General features: G+C 31.0%; 1 long non-coding RNA gene across 1 annotated transcript; it reads right to left on the bottom strand.

Annotated features, from left to right (window-relative positions):
• Window positions 1-203: 203 nt before the first annotated feature.
• LOC134718448 (uncharacterized) lies at window positions 204-20,035 on the bottom strand. The gene is made up of 4 exons (XR_010107384.1): window positions 19,904-20,035; window positions 8,648-8,731; window positions 6,630-6,714; window positions 204-561 (listed from the first exon to the last, which is right to left on the bottom strand). It is a non-coding gene; the product is annotated as an uncharacterized LOC134718448 (long non-coding RNA).
• Window positions 20,036-20,109: the final 74 nt, after the last annotated feature.

Below are 20,109 nucleotides of genomic sequence, written 5' to 3'. Positions count from 1 at the left end.
GCAAATGATGTAGATACCATTATCTTGGGACTTAATAAGCCCATGCAAATCTTTAAATTAAGGCTTTTGCTTATTGTTGAAGACTTCAGGTAACCTGTACTTGTTTACATCAGTGCCCTATTATGCAGGGCTAGTAGTTGTCTCAATTGCAATCATTCCATGTATCCTTGCTTTTGTATCATTTAAAGACTTCAATTCTTAAATCATTTAAGTTAACACATTTTAATTTCAAAACATTTAACAGATATTTCCAAATAACAAATTTTGTAAACAACAGATATAATTGGTAACTGGTAATTATTTTACAGTCAATATGTTTTTATATTTATCAAGAGGCATCATAATCATGTTCATTAAATTCTTTCCTTGTCAGACTGTTACTGATCTCAAAACCAGTGAAAATTGCTGCAAGTAGCTTTTAGTTTCTAGTAGTACTATTTTGATAAGATGTGTAATTTTTCGTCATTTCTTTTGATGTTCTGTCATAATCAGTCAGACTATTTCACCACGATGTTTTCAAATTCTCCTAGTACTTCAAAGTGCTCTTTTTTCAATAATAATCTGAAATACACAAAATCAACAATTTAGTAACTTCATAATGTACAAAATTTTAACATGTCAGATTAATATGATGAAGAAAATTATGTGCAGCACAGCCTTGTTATTTGACCAGTTGGTGCATGTTTGGACACAATATTCAAGCTTGATAGACTGTCTGTATTTGGATTTTTATCAAAATTATGAGGAGAAAAAAAAAAACCCTCCCCCAATTTTTTTCAACCCCCTTTCAGTAATTAACCCAAAACTTAATCCCAGCCTTTTCCTTTGTGGTATGGTACTTTGCAGTACAATTTTAAAGAAATCCATACACTTAAACACAAAATATTGTCTGGAAATTAGAAAAATGCTTGTTTTTGACCCCCTATTTCCTGAACGTTTGAGGCAATTACCCCTTTAAACAATTCCAGTCTACCCTTTGTGATATGGAACCTTGAAGAACAATTTCAGAGAGATTAGTACACTGGCACACAAGTTAATGTCTGGAAACTACAAAAATGCTTCTTTTTTGCCCCTAATTTCTAAACTGTAACAATGGTACCATCACCCCAAAAATCAACCCAACCTTCCTTTTTGGTATTAAACCTTGTGTAAAATTTCATGGATATCCATTCGCTTTAACTATATAATTATCAAACCATATGTGTCAACATACATCGCTAACAACAACATCATACCATAATATGACTCAATTTTATTCTTCAAACTTATAAAAATCAGGACGCTGTTTTTTACTTTTTAATTGTTTAACATTTAACAATGGGGGGCTTTTCTTAATAGCTTATTACAATATATATGGTAATTATTTTTGCTAAAGGCTGAAAGCAAACCACTGAACTGTCATTGTTCATAAAGATAGTTTTCATGGGCAATCTTAGCACATCTCTTCATTTTTACATGATGATCATTTTGAAAATCAGTCATTTTTATTTGTGGAAACCCTTCTTGGAATTTAGTGAAACTTGAATATATAAGCATAACCATTTTTATGATAAAAAATTTCAAAATATTTTCATTTCCTGTATCTACATGATCTAATTAATAAAGGATTTTAGTATTTTTGCAGTTAACATTAATCTGTAGCTTCTTTCTAATGTTTAATATAATGTAGTCCTTAAAATAAAGCTTTATTACAATTAAAACATAACCTTAACATTAACCAAAAAAACTAAAAATTTACCACTAAACCATGAAAATGAGGCCAAGGACAGGCAAGGTGAGATGAACCATACAAGGCACACATCTATACAACTAATAATTCTTCCATACAACTAATATATCTCCATACACCTAATATAGTTATTATAGCAGTAGACTTTTTGCATATAGTATTAGATAAAAAGACAAAAACTCAAAAACTTAACTTTGACCACTGACCATGAAAATGAGGTCAAGGGCAGATGACACATACCAGCTAGAAATGTACACCTAACAATTATTCTGTTATTATTTCCATACACCAAATATATTAGACCTATTGCAAATAGTATATGAAAAACAGAAAAAAAACCCACAAAAACTCAACTATAATCACTGAACCATGGAAATGAGGTCAAGGTCAGATGACACCTGCCAGTTGGACATGTACACCTTACAGTCCTCCATACACCAAATATACTAGACATATTGCTTTTAGTATCTGAGATATGGACTTGACCACCAAAACTTAACCTTGTTCACTGATCCATGAAAGGAGGGCGAGGTCAAGTGAAAACTGTATGACAGCCATGAGGACCTTGCAAGGTACTCACATACCAAATATAGTTATCCTATTACTTATAATAAGAGAGAATTTCACTTTACAAACCAGATGCTCCGCAGGGCACGCCTTTATAGGACCACGTAGGTCGAACCCTAAACAGTTGGGGCAAGTATGGACACAACATTTAAGCTTGATACAGCTCTGAATTTGGATTGTGATTAAATAGTTGACACAAGATAGGTTTCTGACACAGAATGAATGTGGTCTAAGAACTTACTCTTTATAATAAACTGTTATCACAGAGATATGTATCGCCTTTTTGTAATTTTGATAATGCAATGTTGAAATTAAATAGCAATATTTGAACATGTAAATTATGCAAATATTCATGTAATTTTGATTATGCAATGTTGAAATTAAATAGCAATATTTTAACATGTAAGTTATGCAAATATTCATGTAATTTTGATAATGCAATGTTGAAATTAAATAGCAATATTTTAACATGTAAGTTATGCAAATATTCAAAGTCTCAGGGCTATGAACAATGACTGAAGGTACATGGTGCATGCGCTAAACAATCGCCATGGAATGAGATGTGCCAATGATAAATATAATACAACTGCATACCAATTACCATTGACTCATAATAAGTAGTTCCCTTTAAACGAACCTAAACACAAACATTAACTTTTAAACTATGTAAAAGTTTCAAAGTCAATGAACCATGATCAGGGGTGGAGCTATATAATCTCCATGAAAACAACACTTTCAAATGACAATAAATTTGCATACCAAATATCATTGACTTAACATTAGCAGTTCATCTTAAACTGATATTATCACAAACTAATACATGTAAACTAAGCAAAAGTTCCAAAGTCAATAGACCATGACTGAGGGGGCAGGGCCAAATATTCTCCATGGAAATGAGATGTGCTAATATTTATAAAACTGAACACCAATTAACATTGGCCTACCACTAATGGTTCCCCTTGAACTGACCTTCATCACAAACTAATACATATTAACTTAGCAAAATTATTAAAGTCTATAGACCATGAAAATGAGATATGCCAATGCTTATACAACTGCATACCAAATATCATTCACCTACCACTAGTGGTTCACCATAAATTGACCTAATCACAAACTAATACATAGTTGATGCTGCCGCTGCGGGGAACACCATACCTATGTCTCATTTTTTTACCCCGTCAAGGCAAGAAAAAAACTTATAAATTTTAAATTGGACATTTACCTATTATGGTCAAATATCCAAAATATAAATACATGGTTAGATTCAGCATATCATCATGATCATAGAACCCCAAGAATTCAATTTTTGATGAAATCAAATAATGTGCAATTTTAGACCCTTTAGACCTCAAGCATGTCAATGTGGATCAATTTGATAACTGGGCCCAAATATTAAAAATCTAAATACACGGTTAGATTCAGCATATTAAAGAACCCCATTTTTGTTGAAATCAAACAAAGTTTAATTTGAACCCCGATTTGGACCAACAGTCCATAATCAAAAATCTAAGTACATGTTTAGATTCAGCATCAAAGAAGTCCAAGAATTCAACTTTTGTTAAAATCAAACAAAGTTTAATTTTGGACCATTTGTACCTTAATGTAGACCAATTTGAAAACGGGACCAAAAATTAAAAATCTAAGGGTGCTATAAACAGTTTCATATAAAAAACTAGGGGTAATTCCCCCAACTAAAAATAGACTTGGAGGGAAGTCCTTTTTTATCAACATAATTGGTAAAAAAGTATCATGTTTTTTATATTTAATTGTAAAATTAAGTTAATTAGCTTCAATTAAAACAGGTTGAATGATTAAAATAATTTTTAAAAATTAGATTAAATACACATGTTTTAAGGGGAGACAAACTGTAAACATCCTGTTTTTTTGTCAGTGAAAAGTGCAAAACTTATTTGCACCCACTGTATCTCTTTTCGAAGCAGACGAACGTAGCCTGAAGCATAAATTTTTAAAAGACCAGGTAAAAACCTATGAAATTCATACTGTTTTGAATATGAAAAATGTGCATGTATCATGTCTGCATGGGTGTGCACATGGCCTGATTTCATCTATAATACTAAAATTACGAGGTCCAATTTGTCAGCCGTCATCACGTAAAAACGACGAATCAAAGAATTTAACTTTATATATAAGTAATATAGTACAAAGCTGTAGATTAAAAATTACACCACTCCAGGCCCTTTTGTTTTCCACGTAATTAATATTGCCAATAATTAAGAAGTTCCGGGTCGAGTCCGATACCGATACCGATACCAATAGTATATTCACCTGTTACCTATTACCTTATCTGAACGTTCCGCACCTGACAGGCGCACCACCAAACGGTGTATTTAGGATTAATATGCTATATACACGGGTCATAATCACAGGGTTGACACTACTAATTTTAATCATTTAATCAGTAAGTCTTTCTAAGATAAGAATACGAATACTAAAAATCTGGACTAAAAATAAGGCGTATAGGTACAGTTTTCAATTTGTTAGCGGGCATGACGTAAAACAGCGAATCAAAGAATTCAATTTTATTTATAACTAATATAGGACAATGCTGTTGATTAAAAAATACTCCATTCCAGGACCTTTTGTTTTCCAAATAATTAATATTACCTATAATTGATAAGTTCCAGTTCGACGGGTTCAAACAGAAAGATTTGAAAGCAGAGAAAACTGTGTATCTTATAATCGGCATGACTTTAACAGATGACAATACTAATACTAAAATAAGGCTTGCGCATAGTAATATACATTAATTCAGTCACGGACCCGCGATATCACGGGTGTGTTCTAGTGTTTTTTATGCATAGATTAGGCAATGTTTTTTCCATTTTCTCTGGATAAAACTTTTTGGTACTATTAAAAGTACAATTTATTTTTATTTCATTATAAACTAAAGAAAATTCTAATTCTAATGATATCTAGTTTTAAACAAGTATCTTCATTAACATTAACACCACTAAGGGTCAATTATAGATGGTCCCTCAAAATATAACGTCATAGAAAAAAACTGTTGATTGCACCCTAAATATACGGTTAGATTTGACATATATACAAGAACCCAAATAATTCATTTTTTGATCAACTCAAACAAAGTTTTATTTTGGACCCTTTGGACCCTAATTCCTTAACTGTTTGGGACCAAAACTCCCAAAATCAATAACAACCCTCCTTTTGTGGTCATAAACTTTGTGTTAAAATTTCATAGATTTCTATTCACTTATACTATTAAAGTTATTGTGCAAAAACCAAGAAAAATGCTTATTTGGGCCCTTTTTGGCCCCTTACTCCTAATCTGTTGGGACCAAAACTCCCAAAATCAATTTGAAACTTCCTTTTCTAGTCTTTAACCTTGTGTTCAAATTTCATAGGTTTCTATTTACTTATACTAGTTATAGTGTGAAAACCAAATGTCTTCGGATGACAACGACAATGACGCCAACCTCATACCAATATACAACCAAAATTTTAAATTTTTGCAGTCGTATAAAAATCTTAACTTTTTTTTCAAGTAGACACTCAACCATGAAAATTAGGTCAAGGACATTGGACATGTGACTGAGAGAAACTTGGTAACCTGAGGCATCTTGGTATATATTCAAAGTATGAAGCATCCAGGTCTTCATCCTTCTAAAATATAAAGCTTTTAAAAATTCAGCTAACTCCTCTGCTGGCCCCCAGAACATTATATATATGTCGAGCTTTCTGCAACAAAAGTTGCAGGCTCGACAATAAGATGATGTGGTATAACAGTCTATTTTCACATTATCAACTTTTGACTAGGATTCTATTTTTTTCAACAGGTTTTAATACCGTCTCTGTGGTAAGACATCCTAGTACTCTGTCACTACAAACACCCGAAAGAAGTAAATTCAAAAATATAAATGGTGCAATTTTGGGGGAAGGTTTACTGTTTTCTGATGATTTAGTCATGTATAGAAAACATAATGGCATATGCATTAAACAGTTAACTTCCCTCAAATTTGTTCCGATTAAAGTGGGTACATGTAAATAGGAAATTTGTCTATTGCCAATGACACAATATCCACCTTGAATGACATGGACATCAAATAACTGATACCATGGATACTGTGTCATACTTTCACAGATTTCTATGAAACTTTGCAGATGCTTTTATGATTGCATTTTTAGTTGTGCTAATGTTGATGGTATGTTTTAATATACATGTACTGCCCACTTTAAACAAATTTTATTGTTTCACATACAGTTATTACCATCTTACCCAATACATCTTTGATGCATACTCGAGGTACATGTATTAATACAAATATAAACATTACTTTAAGTTTATGTTTACCTTCATTTGATATCCTTAATCTTCAGTCAAACTTTCCGACTCCTCAACCATTTTTTTGTCAACAGAGGAAATTTATCTCCTTTATCTACAATAAAATCCTAATTAAAACTAGACCTTACAAAAAACTCTGTGGCTAATTTATTAAATAATTAGGAGTTGACTGACAATTTCAACCATTCATGATACTTATTTGATGATCTTTTCTTGTTGTTCATTTTTGCGACTTAAACTAAAATTTCTCTCCATCTATATGTTATTTGTTTAGATGACATCAAGTGATGGCTATAATCATTCATTTATAGGTCTAGGTTAGCTTTTAAGGGCATACGATACAGTTACAGAGGAGGTAATGACGTTGCTAATGCAAAATGTTATTTTTGCGACATCAAACTTTAACATACCAGGGAAAAATGCATTTTTCGACTGATTTTTATCATTCAAACTGAATTTATTTGAAAACGAGTTCATGGAACCCCATTTTTCAAAACAGCAATTTGTTTGACTTTCAATTTGCAGGGAGATTATGTGACCCAAATTTAGGATTTTTTTAAATTTTGATAAACATAAAGCCAAAAATGACATATTTTTCCTCAATTCATGAACATTTGATAAATACGAGTTATTTCGGAATAAAAAATGCATAATTTTTTAGGATACTTATAAAATACAGAAATTACCGATTATTTAAAGTCATAAGAAACCTCAAATAAAAAAAATCTGCATATGTTTTTTATAACTAAATGGTTAGTTTTCTTTAAACAACTTATGTACATATACTTTTAAATTTTTTAATTTGTCCACATTTAGAAGAAGAGTACTTATTTTTAATTGCTTGCTGCCAGCAAGCAATTTGCCGACATATTTTCCGTATGCATTATAAGTGACCCAAGCGTAACCCTCCTCGTAAAAATCCGGTGACCACAATACGCATGGATCTGTCATTGAAATAAACAAATATCTGATTATACATGTTAAACACATGCTCAATACCAATGCTTTTTGTGATTTGTTTACTATAAGGTGACAATCGGTTAAACTCTGCTTCAAATCACGGCATTAAATGAGCAGCCATATTTGTTCAATCATAACAGAGAGAGAAAAAAATTGGCGATTATATGATATATTTGCGAAAATAATGATAAAATCGTGCACATAGGACTAAGTTTATGAATGTATACATCCATTGGTTCAAGAATTGGACAAACATTATTTTTCACCACTCACTCGTTTCATATGACTTTAACAAAAAACAATTTGAGTTTATCTTTTATAAAAATTATTTCTTTTTTTCGAAAAAAGAAAATACGGCCACATTGTGACATATCTGAATTTTGAGCAAATATACAAAATTTCGACCTCATTTTTCTCAAAAAGTAGCACATGAAGGTATATTTTTTATTACATATTTGATTTAATCAGGTAAAAAATAGCCTATATGCAAATTTTCACGAACTTGTAAATACAGGATCCAACACTGGACGGTATGCCCTTAAGAGAAATTCAACCCATTGTGTAAGGACAAGGATAAAATATTGATTATTAGAACATGCTTTCAGTAACTGCTATAAATCTCAGATGTGTATTTCATGTGTTTTTGTTTTAGGATTTTTTATTGTGCTTTGACTTTGTATTGATCTTAGAATTAAGCCCTTTTCAAATGATTTTTATAGTTTGCTAGTTGAAATGTTGCACCAGTCATAGGTCAGAAGAAGGGTTTCGTGCCAGCAACCATTTTTAATGTTTTACAAACTCCATGTGTCTGTCTCAATTCAGGAGCTTGTAATTCAGTAGTTTGTTGCTGTATATCATAACAGTTTATCGTTCAATGTTTTGTTAATAAATCAGGCCCTAAGTTGTTCATTGGTAATTTCAAGTCCTTGACGTTGTATAGCTCATTGTTGAAGGATGTAGTTACCTATGGTTGTTATTTTTTCTCTCACTGGTCTCTCATGGAGAGTTGTTTCATTTACAATCATACCACATCTTCTTATTTTTACAAAACATTTAAATAAGTATACTTCAGCTGCAAACAAAATGGTACAGTCCAAGTTCCTTTTCTCTTTGTTTCTTCAACATCATTTGTATGAATGTATCTGCAACATCTACAAGGAAAAATTATTTCTGTAAAAATGATATTAAACGTACTTAAATCTTATACTTAATAAAAAAAAATGGGGTCACCGTTCACAACCTGCCTTCGAAAGAAGCATACATTTTTGTAAAGGTACCCTTTTTCTGTTGAACTAATAGCAGAAATAGAGGTAATACCGAAATAAGAGAACTTAATTACAGAAATCGCTCAAATTTTACAATAGTTTAGTTTAAGAACAGCTTAATTAAAACAATAATAAAAAATAAAGGTCACGGATGAGTTCAAAAATGGCTTTTTTATACCAAAGGGAGATAATTTTGAGCAATTTTAATGATATCTACATTTTACAATTCATCTGAGGCCATCAAAAATTGCTTTTTTAAAATTATTTTTGTACCATATGATAAAGTAACAACTACTTAAGGTAACAAATAAGAGCAGTAGGTAAGGTTCTGATTTTGGCCTCAAATTTCAAATTCATCTAACGAAAGATTTTGAACACTTTTTAAACACTTAACTGTCTATTTCAATTGATTCAATTAGTTAATGTGATAGATTTTGACTGACTTAGTCATTAAAAACGCTCAGATTCAAGCTTTCGTATGAACAATCTATTGAATTTGCCAAAAAATGTCACTTTTCTGATGGTTTTTGTCAAAAAATGAAAGTGCATGTATATATATATTATGTATTATCATTAAATACAATTAAAGAACCTTAGTGAGCACACTCACATACCCCACGTCCCCACATTGTCATTGGAGAAATTAATTTAGTGTAAGAAAAAAAAATTCTGTTGTGTGGTTTCAGAGGAGTTGAGATCACAAACTGTTGCAGAAGTACATTGAAGCAAATAAGTTCAAAGGGGCGCAACTCCTAGAAAAAAATTGAATCACAATTTCCCGTCGATATACAGAACTACATAGTATGTCCTTACTATCTGAAAAGGTTTCGTGAAATTCTGTTGTGTGGTTTGAGAGGAGTTGCCATAACAAACTGTTGCAGTAGAACATTGAAGTAAATAAGTTCAAAGGGGCGTAACTCCTAGGAAAAAAAATGAATTGCAATTTCCCGTTGATATGCACAACTACATAGTATGTCCTTATTTTCTGAAAAGGTTTCATGAAATTTTGTTGTGTGGTTTGAGAGAAGATGAGATGACAAACTGTTGCAGTAGTACATTAAAGTAAATAAGTTCAAAGGGGCGTAACTCCTAGAAAAAAAATTGAATCACAATTTCCGGTCAATATGCACAACTACATAGTATGTCCTTATTATCTAAAAAGGTTTCATGAAATTCTGATGCATGGTTTGAAAGGAGTTGCGATGACAAGAAACAGGACTGACGGACGAAAGAACGGGTCAAAAACATTATACCCTCCGCAACTCGTTGCATGGGGTATAATTAACATTTCAATATTATAAATGAACACGAATAATAACAATATCATAATGTAAGGGGAAAATTTACACTTTCATTTAAGACAGAAACCGTCTAAAATTTACCAAAAAATCTAACATTTTGAAGATTTCAGTAATTTAGCATTACTTAATGATGCTAGTACCTGATATATGCATTGGATTGTCAAAAACATCCTATATTTATTTAGCAGAAGCATGCTACTTTCCAATCAATAGCTTAAGGATTACATTTTCACAATTTTGTAAAACTGCTATATTTTGGGGCCAAAAAGGGGTCTTACTGAATCTACTCCTTTGTAATGAAAAAATAAATGTTTATTTTTCTCTTAAATTTTTATACATGTACCCTCGAGCCTCCTTATTGTAACTTATAGTAGTTTCTGGTTTTATCATTGTTGAAGGCCATACAGTGACCTAAAGTTGTTAATTTCTAATGTTATTGTGTCTATTGTCTAGAGACTAGATTTGTCTCATTGGCAATCATACAGTAATAGCGTGATGAAAAAAACAAATGAAATTATTGATGAATGGAGAAAATTAAAATTAACAGAAGATTTAAATGAGAACGACATATCAAAACTTAATTTCTTTTATTGCAGTGCACATGTTCTTTTAGGCTTCCACAATGAAATAACAAAATCACTTAAAGAATTAGCAAAACAAAATCCACCTATTGGAAGAGATTCATTGCCAAAATTTTCTCGTTTCAAACACAATTCTGAGCCATCATCCATCAGATTAATTCGTATGGCTTCAGAAGTTTTAGGTCCAAGGGGTGACGAGAAGAACGGTGCAAGACAGGAGTGGCTTGCTTATTTAGCTCTAAAACAAAAATCTTCCATGATTATAAATTACAGGGGGAATAGGTTCAACAATTTGTTTACAGGTGCTGTTTCTATTTTAAACCATTCTGAAGACATAATTGACTTTATTTTGAACTATAGAGAAAATCCAAATGATAAACTGCAATCTGTTCTTGCTGACATTAAATGTCCTGATGTTCTCTCCCATGTATCCGCCATTGCTATAGCATCTATGATTTTAGCTGAACCATTCTGGAATGTAATTAACAGTGATGAACATTACTTAGATCTTTACAAATTTATTATACCTTTAAGAGATAGATTGGTTGATTGGAGCTCCAATGATTTCAATGTTTTTGATTTTAATTATGACGAAATTTCTAGTTTATATGAACAATATCCACATGACATAATTCAAAAGGTATTCAACAAGGCAAAGATACATCCTAAAACTAATGACATTCTTAAAATTATATGTTCATCCATGTTGACAATTGTAAAAAGACAACTTAATGACCACCTTGAAAATGGAGTATATGGATCGTTCCCTGATCCAGATCTGAAATCAAGAACATCTCATAGCAAGTTCCCTTACAGAAAAATAAGGCTTCTTGCAAATATTTGGGGCAATGTTGCTGCAAATAGTTGCGGCAATATTGCTGCAAATATTCATTTTTCGTATGCAAATTAGTTTTCTTGCAAACAGTTGCTGCAACATTGACGCAACAAATTGCGGCAATATTGCAGCAAATGTTTGTGGGAAAATCAGTAGCTGTGATTGTTGCAGCAATATTGCGGCAAGTTCATTAGCTGCAATGTTGCAGCAATATTGCAGGAAAATTAATTTCTTGCAATATTGCGGCAACATTGCAGCAAATCTTTCAACAATTCAGGTGTAAAATTTGGAATTAAAAACTAAACATTTAATAATTTATGATTTAATAATAAAAAAAAAAATGTCTCCGTCCTCTGTAGGTTGAAAATGGTCTCTGTCCTCTATAGGTTGTCGTGTTACATCTGTGTAGCTTTCAGTTCTGTTTCTCTATAAGTCTCACTGTCCTTTAAGTTGAATTTTCTGATTTCAAAAATACTGCAAAATAAAAGTTGAAGAATTTTAATTAGTAGACATAAAAAAAATAACTAAAATTATAAAGATACACAGATATAAGTTACTACTATATGGTTTAATTTTGGATGTAACTTGTCTTCTGATTGGCTGACGTTATTTTGTTATCAGCCCATATACATAATTTAGTCTTGTGACCGTGATATTATCAACGTTTTATCATAGCTTTTTACGGTTTAAAATGGAATTTAGTATTAAATTATAAGAAATGACTGTAATATTTTTTCTGTCTATTCAAAATAACATAACAAATTTGGTGCTCACTGTTAAATGACTCGCTACGCGTGAATTTGTTTCACTTAAAGCGCCAAAGTCTAAAAGTGATCAAGTCCTTCTAGAAATTGCATATAACTATAGAATACATTTAACCTCATGTCAGTACTAGGTTGTTATTGTTTTTTTTGAATATTTGTTTTTCATTGAACTGTAACATAATTGGTCTAGTCTATTCTTTAAAATGTTAATTTTTGTGATAAGTTGTGTATATATATATATATGAAAGCTATACATTGTTGCCATTTGTTGACAAACCTCTTATTGGCACAGTTAAATCACAGATCTCTAATTTAATACCAAACTGCTTTTATTAGAAGATTTCTTGTTTCAATATAAGTAATGTTTAATTATTTCTAAAACATACAGTAATTAAAAGATTTAAAAAAATATCTCCTGTCTTACACAATATTGATAATATTCATGTGCATAAATCTATTGTCTAATACTTTTGCCAACTCTATTAAATTAAGAAGACTCTTTATTTATCACTATTTGAACTGTTAAAGAGCATGCACTTATTCAAAATGGTGGACATTCAACTCCATTTTACTTACCAAAAGATGTTGTCCAAATTGTGTGTAAACACCAATCTTCCTGAATCCAAGAGTCATGTCAACTGAAGGCTAGCATCTGCATTACCCAGTGTCAATAGAATCAATTGGATCTTTTGGATCTAACATGTCTAAATCCATTGTAAAATTCATATTACTTTGTTCCTGATAGAAGACATCTTTGTTTGTTGTATGCATGTTCATGTCCAGTTCAAATTTTGAATATATGTTGATCAAGGTTGCTTAGGGTATTGTTTCAATGTGATCCCTTTGAAATTTGCCCATAATTATAAATATCCATTGCCTAAATCTTGAATATTTGTTATTTATTATAATATATGAATAATTATAAATACATCTTTTTTATCTTTGGTTTTATAAGTTATAATGGAAATATATACAAACAAGAAATGCTCTGCCCTTAATTTGGCCTCCAACTCTGTGTACATTAATTTATGGTACTTCCTGTCTCTACAGCTCCACAGATAATGAAAACCAGATGTGCACATTACATTTCTATCACCAGCTCATATTACTAATTGAGATGAGAAAGATAATTTGTGTATAAATAATTTTAAAATAATGATACTAGAAATTAAACTGCAGGTGAGGCTAAATTCATTTGATTGAAAATATTAGAATTACAAATATTGTTTATAGAAAAATGTCACAAAAAAGTGACAAAAAGGCATAATAATACATATAGAACAAAATTTATTATGACTCAATTATTTAGATTTAATTTGTTGAAATGAATACCAAAGAATTCTTTCCTTACAAAATATCTAAAATTGTGATAAATGTGCAGTTTAGGAATTCTTTATAAGCATTAATTGTTATTTGAAGATTATTTCAAATAAATTATTCAAATATCCAGATTTATCTGTGTAAAATAAAGTATGACCATAACAAATTTAGATAATTTGAAGTAATTCCATAACTGAATGTTCAAAGAAACCATACGTTGTGTATTATTTGAACCTTAAATCTTTAAAAATGTAATATTTTAAAATGCTTGAAATATTGGTGCATTACTACATGTCTGACATTATTAAAGAAATTTTTCTTGCAAAGTTGTTGCAAATAGTCTTTCCTTAAATAATAAAAGAAAAGGTTCCTGCAACTTTCTGGCAAACAAATTCTTTCTTGCAACATTGCAGCAAACTTGCTGCAATTTTCTTGCAAACAAATTTTGTTGCAGTAACATTGCGGGAATATTGCAGGTAGCTGCAACAACCTGCAACTTTCTTGCAAACAAATTTGTTTGCCGCAATATTGCCGCTATATTGTTGCAATATTGCAGCAAACTTTTCATTTCTGTAAGGGTTAACAAATATACCCGCGGAAAATTTGTTTGGAGATCTAGACTTTTATTTTAAAAGAAAACCAAATGCAACTTTAAGACACCATTCTGCAATAAGTATGCTCAAACGAAATAAAACAATACAATGGCTAAAAACTAAAACTGAAAATTCCAGGAAAGTTTTACTTTTAAAAGCTAGAAAAAGTGCTAAATCTTTTAAAGTCAAAAGAAATTGCGTATGAAAAGAGTGTTATGGAAGCTAGGAAAACACATTTACAGCAAATAAAGAAGAAAAAACAACAGCTTGAACAAAAGAAAAAGATGGAAATAAACAAAATTGAACAAAGTGTGAGGCTAATGGGTGGTATAGTGAGATCTAGGAAGGATGTTGACCGTCTTTTACAATTGTCTAAATCAATCCGATTAAAGAAAGAAAAACTCAGAAATCAGTTACTTTATTGTAAACATTTTATGAATTTAGATGTTGATAAAAAAGACATAATGTGGAAAAACACTGTTAACCAAATGAAAGATGTTTTAACACTTACTTTGAAAATTGACAAACAGAAAGTTTAAGAAAATGGGATATGGGTTGCAGTATCCTACGAGGATAATTGGTATCCAGGGGAAATTATGGATATAATTGACAATGCATACACTGTAAAGTTTTTAAAACGAAAAAGTATGAGAGGAAATACTTTTATTTGGCCAAACAAAGACGATATAGATAGTATTAATGAAAAATTTATAATTTATTCTGATTTTGAAATAATGCCCTCTCCGGGGCTTAGGCATTGGCTCATTCCCAACATGGATGAAATTGAAATATTGCATAAACAATTTGTGGAAAAATACTTTGAAAATTGTTAATTTGTTCTGAAAATGTTTATTTTTCAATGTTACATGTAACTGTTTATTGCTATTTTATCTTGTTACTTAAATTATTACATATTCCACTGTTTCATATCATTCTTTGCCAAACCAACCTTTTAAAGATTCACACTACAGACTACAGACATATTTGAAATAAACACATTTGGTTGTTTTTCCCTGAAAGGACACACCATACACATTTTAGAAATTACATGGTCTTCCTTTAAAAAAACATTGAAACAGTAATTTTTAAAGTATCCAATATATTTTGTGGAAAGTTATAGTTAATTGTTGCCATGGTAATTGACTATTTAGGGATAAAAAAACTATCATTTCCTGACCAGTAAATATATCTTTAACATTGATAAAAGAAAAAGCATGCAAAAAAGTCTCAGAAAACTAATTTGTGCAAAGATAACTTGGAAATTGAATATTTAACGGGTTGTACGATGGTTGCTTCAAATTAGATCATTGAAAAAAATGGTAACCATGGTAAAAAAACTCAATTTCCACTAAAAATATTGCAATTTTGACAGTGCCAAATGAAAGAGCATGCCAAATTACCCTAGTAGCCAAATTTATAAGGAGGTAATGCAAATAGTAACAGAATTACAGCCAATTCAAGAGAAAAAATGCTGGACTCTGTCGTTTCTGCAGTTAGGACACATTTCCGAGGGTGCTCGAAGACCTATTTGTGGTGTTTATATTTTTGGAAACTTTGGGTTTAAGTAACTAGTAAAGACCATACCAGTCTAATATATCCCTAAATAGAAGAGTTAGAGTTTATTTAGGTTTTGTTAGTAACAAATGTGGAGATAAAAGCCTCTAAAATTTGAGATTTTATCATTTTTGTATCATATATAGCAAAAGCGGCAGAAAATATCGCTATTTTTTAAATTTGTTTTGGTCGTAACTTTTGAACCGCTAAAGGTATCTTCATATTTTTAACACCATTTTCTTTGTTTTTATGAGCTCTGTAAGTTAAAAGCATTTATATTATGGAATGGATGTGTTAAAAAAATCATGTGTCATACCTACTGACAGTATACCATATTTTCCTTTTAATTTGTTGACTTAATATTCTGAATATTTCAACACCTATTCACATATTTTAAACTAGAAATCAATGGTGGATCTAGAAATTTTCATAAGAGGGGGCCCTTTGTCCCTTAACTCGAGTCATTCCCTATATACAATCAACTAAATTTTTCTAACAAAAGGTGTTGTCAGACAGGGCCCCCTGATTCTGCCTATCTAGAAACATAATAGTGAGTTGTCTCATTGGCAATCATACAGTGTACCACATTTTCTTTTTAATTTGTTGACTTAATATATTTCTTAATATTTTCAACACCTATTCACATATTTTTAAACTAGAAAACAATGGCGGATCTAGAAATTTTCATAAGAGGGGGCCCATAGACTGCCTAAGAGGGGTCCCCACTTCAGTCTTTTCCCCTTACATTATGATATATATTGTAAGGTCAATTGTACAATACTGGTATAGATTTGAAAATCTTACAACTGAATTCAGTCTATTGAAAGATGCTTATAAATGCAGCCAAGAGCTTCACAAATCTAACATAACTTCTTCTGCCAGTTCTCATTTGCTAGTAGAAAAAGTTTTTGAAATTAAACAAGAAGTAAAACATTTCGGACAATATAAATTTTTGAACATATCTAGCAAATTAATTCACACTAAATACACTCCAGTCACGCTTCAGTGATTTCCTATATAAGCAACCAAATTTTTCCAAAAAAAGGGGGGGAAGGCCCCCCTCCTAAATGATTAATCCGCCTCTGATAAACCAATTTTTTTGCCACGAAAAGGGGGGGGGGGCAAGGATCTGACTATTGACTATGCATTGGGAACATGTGTACATGTATTAAATATACTGTTCCCAGCTGACACCTTATATGTATAGGAAGTGCCCCCTCCCGAAATTCCTGTTTATCCAATTCAATTCAATATTTTATTGGAAAGAGCTCAATAGAGGCGTGATCCAAATACAGATAATTAATAATATTAAAACAACACACAAATGAAATAAAGATTCATGGAACAAGTCAAGCCAATTCTATGTATACAAATACATTATAGACTGATATTGATACCATAGACTTATATCTCAGTATTATTCTAGATTTTCATATATTTACTTAAAACACACAATATAAGATATTTATATATGTATATGGACAAACTACTGTCAAGGATTATTTTCTGATGAAACGGTATGGAGGTCTCTTAAATAAAAAGCTTCTTCAATATACATACAAATAGATTTTAATTCCTTTTCAGACATATAGGATTTAACATTTTGGTAAAACTTTAATCCAAATTATTTAAATTGATATCATTAATTTTATATTTAGATCTAATTTTGTTATATTGCAGACATTCAATCAAGAAATGAATCTCATTTTTAATTTTTCCTGTGCAAAATATACAAAATCTCTCATTAGATGGTATTTTTGGTCTTGCATACCTCCCAGTTATTCTATTGCTAATGAGTGTGCATTATTCTTAATTTAGTGAGTTTTTTTCAATTAACCCTTTCCTCCATTGAATTTTTTTTTTTTTTTGCATACTTGATTCGCATAGGATTTTTTTGATAAAATGCTGAACATATGCTTAAAAGTATTAAGGCATTGCGAAAAACAACTATTTCATCAAATAAATTTGAGTCGGATATATATATATTCCTATATGATATTCCTTTTCATAATGGATACCAATTTTATTAAGTCAACTGCAGACACTTTGTAGTCAAAGTGTTTCAACTGAGGTACTACATAGGCGTCAAAAGGCGTCAAAAGGCGTCATTATGGAGGAAAGGGTTAAAGGTATTTAGGAATATTAAAATTTAAATATTCTTGTTGTTTAAATTTTACTAAAAAATAAAAGTTTACCAGTGTCCATCTTTTATTTTAGAAAGTTCAAATATAATTTTATTTTTGTAGAAATCTTCTAGTTTCTATTTGAAATTACTATAACAATGCTTTTTAAATGGTATTGCAATATATTTCATTAATTCAGATAGTTTATAAGACCGTGAATTTTCTCTATTTGTGAGAGTTTTGTCCACTTCAAAAGCAGCCTTGAGAATTTTCATGCGGACCACCAGACTGTTCACCAATATTACTGAGACGCTCATAATATTTAAACATAAGTTGATAACATTTAATGCTAATGGGTAAAGTGCCCAATTCACACCGCACTGCTAGATTGGAAGACTTTCCATGAACCACAAGTATGTTTTTAAATATGGAGTTTTGTGTTTTGTCTAAATTACTTTTGTCTATAAATGCTTCAAAATTTGGTTTGAATTCTGATAACCATACATTGTACTTCTGATCCATAAGTTAAAATAGGAGTTATCATTGAATTAAAAAGCTGGAGCCAAGTCTTAATTTAACAGACAAATTTTCACTATATGGTAGTTTTGACTTCAATGCAAAATATGCTGTTTTAGCTTTATCTGAGAGGCTTGACACTGCTTGTATAAATTTTCCAAGTTGGACTTATTTAAAACTGTCACCTTGTTTGACACCCTGATTATCAAGAAAAGGCTTGGTAAACATATTTTGATATTTACATGAATATAAGGTATTAGAGTACATGTCATGCAGTATATAATAAAATTTGCCTTGTATTTCTTTATTTTGTAATTTTAAGAACAGAGCTGATCTCCAGACACTGTCAAAAGCCTTTTTAAAATTTACAAAACACACATATAGTTTCTTTTTACATTTAAACAAATATTTGTTTATTATTGTTTTTAAAATAAAAGACATGATCTACAGTTCTGTAATTTTTTTCTAAAACCACCTTGATTTGAAAATAATAAATTATGTGTTTCAAGAAAATCACTAAGTCGTTTTTGTAAAATGGATGTAATGACTTTACCAAGACAGCTTGTTATGCTTATACCTCTATAGTTCCCACAATTAGATGGGTCACCAGATTTATAAATGATGAAATTTGAAAATAAGGCAGGACAGGATTTTGAGTAAAAAAAAAGGCAGGATGAGTATCTTGGCAAAAAAAAATGGCAGTATATGACAATTATTGTAAAAAAGTCAGGATAAGCTAAGAAATAAAAAAGGCAGGACCAAATAGACTAAAAAAAAAAAAGACAGGACAAAATCTTTCATCCTAGGCCCCCCCCCCCCCCCCCCCCCATAAAAATCAAATGGTAGCTCCATTTAGCTACCATTTGATTTTTAGGGGGGGAGCTAGGATGTAAATTTTGTCCTGCCTTTTTTTAGCTGTAATCTCTGTCCTGCTTTTTTATTTTTCACTGTGTTCGGTCCTGCCAGAGACATATAATACATTGTATCCTTTATATGTCTCTGGTCCTGCCATTTTTTTTTTTTTAGTTTATCCCGACTTTTTTTATTTTTACCAAAATTGTCTTATTTTTTTTTGCAAGTGTGTTATCCTGCCTTTTTTTTACTCAAAACTCCTGTCCTACCTATTTTTTTCAAATTTTATTCTAGCCCCCCCCCCCCCCCCCTAAAAATCAAATGGATAGCTCCGTTAAAAGAAACTGATTTTTTTTTGCAGCTCAAAAGTTTATTAGACACAAATCAATGGAAAACAATTATCTGGCCATAATCGGCGAACATTAGAACTTCCCCATATTAATTCATATAATTTACATTCTTAACATGACGGCTAAATATATATATATCAGGCCGAACGTTCCCGGAATCTTCCGTTGAGACCCCCCCCCCCCCCCCCCCCCTTTTTCAAACGGGTATTTTAATGCGTGTTTCCTTAATGGCAGTTTTGAAAGAGAAATAATAGTAAGTGACTTTTAACCGAGAAAATTTAAGTTTTATGCATTTTACGTATCAGATCTTATCAACACATCTTCATCTTCATCCTCAAGTTTCGTTTGCTCTGTCTTTACGGTCTCCTTTCGTACAGAAAAGTGAGGGCATATTACTACACGAATATTTATTATCAAAGTCGCAACATCCCTAGAAAATCAATAAAATACAAACGTGTATTGATATCATGGTTTG

This window comes from Mytilus trossulus, chromosome 5 (assembly GCF_036588685.1).
Source record: "Mytilus trossulus isolate FHL-02 chromosome 5, PNRI_Mtr1.1.1.hap1, whole genome shotgun sequence".
Lineage (NCBI taxonomy): Eukaryota > Metazoa > Mollusca > Bivalvia > Mytilida > Mytilidae > Mytilus > Mytilus trossulus.
The sequence above is the reverse complement of the archived record's forward strand: the minus strand, read 5'-3'. Positions and strand labels throughout refer to the sequence as shown.